At 46.1% G+C, this 4699-nt stretch overlaps 1 protein-coding gene across 5 annotated transcripts in view; it reads left to right on the top strand.

The window, feature by feature from the left end:
- Positions 1-4699, top strand: part of map4k2 (mitogen-activated protein kinase kinase kinase kinase 2) — a 143992-nt gene that overhangs the window by 52844 nt on the left and 86449 nt on the right. The window lies entirely within an intron of this gene.

The following is a 4699-nucleotide window of genomic DNA, read 5'->3' on the forward strand; positions in this document are numbered from 1 at the left end:
CGGTGATTACATCTGTGACAAGTGTCTGCTGCTACAGGATCTCCAGCTCCGTGTTGATGAGCTGGAGTCTGAGCTTCAGATACTGCGACACATCAGGGAGGGGGAGAAGTACCTGGACTCTGTGTTTCAGGAGGTGGTCACACCTATGAAGTTAATTAATTCAGATGTAGCCCATGGTCAGGGACAGGACGGTGTGACCACGAGTGAGGCAGGTACGGGGATCCAGAAGGTAGTGTTTGAGGAGCCGCAGCCCTTGCTCTTGTCCAACAGGTTCGAGCTTCTTACTCCCTGTGGAGACGGAAGCAGGGGCTGCAGGGAGGATGAGCAACCTGGCCACAGCACCGTGGAGAGGGGGGCCATTCAAGAGGGGGGAGTAAATAGAAATGTTGTAGTGGTAGGGGATAGTATTATTAGGGGGATAGATAGAGTTCTCTGCAGCCAAGAGTGAGAGTCCCGTAGGCTGTGTTGCCTACCCGGTGCCAGGGTTAAGGACATCTCCTCTGGGCTGGACAGAAACTTGGAGTGGGAGGGGGAGGATCCAGTTGTCGTGGTCCATGTTGGTACCAACGACATAGATAGGACAAGGAAGGAGGTTCTGCTGAGGGAGTTTGAGCAGCTGGGGGCCAAATTAAAAAGCAGAACCACAAGGGTAATAATCTCTGGATTATTACCTGAGCCACGAGCAAATTTGGCTAGGACAAATAAAATAAGAGAGTTAAATGCGTGGCTCAAAGACTGGTGTGGGAGAAATGGGTTTTGCTTCCTGGGACACTGGCACCAGTACTGGGACAGGAGGGAGCTGTTCCGTTGGGACAGGCTTCACTTGGCCAGTGCTGGGACTAGAGTCCTGGCGGATCATATAACTAGGGCTGTAGAGAGGGCTTTAAACTAACTAGTGGGGGGGAGGTTCCTAGAGAGCAAATAATAAAAATGACAACAGAGAAGGTCAAAGACTTAGGTAGCAGTGGGGAAATTAAAAACCAGAGCGTGTCAGGAAGGGGTAGAAGGTGTGGAGTAAAAGGTAAAATAATAAAAAGGGCAATAGCAGGAACGAAGTGTCACAAAACATATTTGAAAGTTCTCTATCTGAATGCACGTAGCATTCGTAACAAAATAGACGAGTTAAAGGCACAAATAGCTACATATGGGTATGATCTTGTGGCCATTACAGAAACATGGCTGCAGGGTGACAATGCCTGGGAATTAAACATACCAGGTTATTTAACAATCAGGAAGGACAGGCAGGAAGGAAGGGGAGGTGGGGTGGCTATGTTAATAAAGGAAGGAATCACTGTAATACAGAGAAATGATATTGGGTCAAAGGATCAGGATAATGAAACAGTTTGGGTGGAGATAAGGAATAATAAGGGGAAAAAAACACTAGTGGGTGTAGTATATAGGCCTCCGAACAGTCGCAACTCGGTTGGACGGAGTATCAATCAGGAAATAGTTGAGGCTTGTAATAAGGGAACATCTATAATTATGGGGGATTTTAACTATCATATAAATTGGACGAATCAAATTGGGCAGGGCTGCCTTGAGGATGAGTTCATTGAGTGTATTAGGGATGGGTTTCTTGAGCAGTATGTAACTGAACCAACCAGGGGGCAAGCAACCTTAGATCTGGTCCTGTGTAACGAGACAGGATTAATTAAAAATGTCCTAGTAAAGGATCCCCTTGGAATGAGTGACCATAACATGGTTGAATTCCATATTCAGTTAGAGGGTGAGGAGGCTGTATCTCAAACAAGCGTGCTAAGCTTGAATAAAGGAGACTATGAAGGTATGAGAGCGGAATTGAGTAAAGTGGATTGGGAAAATAGGTTAAAGGATAAGACGATACATGATCAGTGGTGTACATTTAAGGAGTTATTTTACAAATTCCAAAAAAAGTATATTCCACTGAGAAAAAAAGGGTGTAAAAGAAAAGACAGCCATCCGTGGCTAAGTAAAGAAATTAAGGATAGTATTCGACTAAAAACAAGGGCATATAAGGTAGCCAAATCTAGTGGGAGGATAGAGGATTGGGAAAACTTTAAAAGACAGCAAAAAATAACAAAAAGATTGATTAAGAAAGGGAAGATAGATTATGAAAGTAAATTAGCAAAAAATATAAAGACAGATAGTAAGAGTTTTTATAGTTATATAAAAAGAAAAAGGGTGGCTAAAGTAAATGTTGGTCCCTTAGAGGATGAGACCGGGAAATTAATGGTGGGAAATATGGAGATGGCAAAAACACTGAATGAATATTTTGTATCAGTCTTTACAGTAGAGGACACCAAGAATATCCCAACACTTGACAAGCAGGGGGCTATGGGGGGGAGGAGCTAAATACGATTAAAATCACTAAGGAAGTAGTACTTGGTAAAATAATGGGACTCAAGGCGGATAAATCACCTGGACCTGATGGCTTACATCCCAGGGTTTTGAGGGAAGTGGCGATAGGGATTGTGGATGCATTGGTAATAATCTTCCAAAACTCCCTGGACTCAGCAAAGGTCCCGGCAGACTGGAAAACTGCTAATGTAACACCCTTATTTAAAAAGGGCAGTAGACAGAAGGCTGGAAACTATAGACCGGTTAGCCTAACATCTGTGGTAGGTAAAATTTTGGAGTCCATTATTAAGGAGACAGTAACAGGACATTTGGATAATCATAATTTAATAAGACAAAGTCAGCATGGTTTTATGAAGGGGAAGTCATGTTTGACAAACTTGCTGGAGTTCTTTGAGGAAGTAACATATAGGGTGGATAAAGGTGAACCAGTGGACGTAGTGTATTTAGACTTCCAAAAGGCATTTGACAAGGTGCCACACAAAAGATTATTGCTTAAGATAAAAAAATCACGGGATTGGGGGTAATATTCTGGCATGGATAGAGGATTGGCTATCTAACAGAAGGCAGAGAGTTGGGATAAATGGTTCATATTCAGACTGGCAATCAGTAACCAGTGGTGTTCCGCAGGGGTCAGTGCTGGGTCCCCAACTCTTTACAATCTATATTAACGATTTGGAGGAGGGGACCGAGTGTAACACATCAAAGTTTGCAGATGATACTAAGATGGGAGGGAAAGTAGTGAGTGAGGAGGACATAAAAAACCTGCAAGGGGACATAGACAGGCTAAGTAAGTGGGCAGAGATTTGGCAGATGGAATACAATACTGGAAAGTGTGAGGTTATGCACTTTGGCAGGAAAAATCGTAGAGCAAGTTATTATCTTAATGGCAAGAAACTGGAAAGTACTGAAGTACAAAGGGATCTGGGGGTCCTGGTGCACGAAACTCAAAAGGTTAGTATGCAGGTGCAGCAAGTGATTAAGAAGGCCAATGGAATGTTGGCTTTCATTGCTAGGGGGATAGAATATAAAAATAGGGAGGTATTGCTTCAGTTGTACAAGGTATTGGTGAGACCGCACCTGGAATACTGCATACAGTTTTGGTGTCCATACTTAAGAAAGGACATACTTGCTCTCGAGTCAGTACAAAGAAGGTTCACTCGATTAATCCCGGGGATGAGGGGATGGACATATGAGGAGAGGTTGAGTAGATTGGGACTCTACTCATTGGAGTTCAGAAGAATGAGAGGCGATCTTATTGAAACATATAAGATTATGAAGGGGTTGGATCGGTTGGATGCAGGGAGGATGTTCCAGATGATGGGTGAAACTAGAACTAGGGGGCATAGTCTTAGAATAAGGGGCTGCTCTTTCAAAACTGAGATGAGGAGGAACTACTTCACTCAGAGGGTGGTAGGTCCATGGAATATGCTGCCCCAAAAAGCTGTCGAAGCTACAACATTACATAAATTTAAAACAGAAATAGACAGTTTCCTAGTAGAAAAGGGAATTAAGGGTTACGGGGAGCGGGCAGGAATTTGGACATGAGTCTAGGTTCGGATAGGTCATGGCCCTGTGGGTAGCGGAGCGGGCCCAGGGGCCGTGTAGCCTGATCCTGCTCCTGTTTTCGTGTGTCTAATGCTGTTAGATTCAGGAGATAGTCCTGTCATAGTGGATTGGCGGTTAGGATCAGATCAGCCATGATCTTATTGAATGGCGGAGCAGGCTCGAGGGGCCGATTGGCCTACTCCTGCTCCTATTTCTTATGTTCTTATGTAAGCAGCCACGATGCTTTTATCCTGCGCCAGACTACTGTGGCTGACATGTTCCAGGCACAGCCTCCACCAAGGGGATGGCTTATCGGGGACAAGGGCTACCCTTTGTGCACATGGCTCATGACCCCGCTCCGCGCGCCCAGGACCCCAGCGGAGGACTCATACAACGAAAGCCATCAAGCAACAAGGAACGTCATAGAGCAAACCATAGGCGTCCTCAAGCAACGCTTCCGCTGCCTGGATCGCTCCGGCGGCTCTCTACAGTATTCGCCGGATAGAGTGTCCCAGTTCGTCGTCGTGTGCTGCATGCTGCACAACCTGGCTATCCGCCGGACGCAGGCACTGCCACCTGACATTGCACCACCACCTGAGGAGGACGAGCAGGAGGACCATCAGGAGGAGGAGGGGGAGGAGGAGGAGGAGCAGGCCAGGAGGCCCAAGGGCCGTACGCCGGGGGCTTATTGCTCGACACTTCTAGGCCCGCTGTGAGGGAATGGCCTGTGGGAATGAGCGCACCTGAAGGCAGCCGCTCCGGAAGCCGTCAGCCGGTTAACGCAGCAAACACTTGAAACATGACACCTGGACAAGCT

This window comes from Somniosus microcephalus, unplaced genomic scaffold (genome assembly GCF_052327205.1).
Source record: "Somniosus microcephalus isolate GS21.2 unplaced genomic scaffold, FLI_Smic_1.0 unresolved_chr2, whole genome shotgun sequence".
NCBI classification, from domain to species: domain Eukaryota; kingdom Metazoa; phylum Chordata; class Chondrichthyes; order Squaliformes; family Somniosidae; genus Somniosus; species Somniosus microcephalus.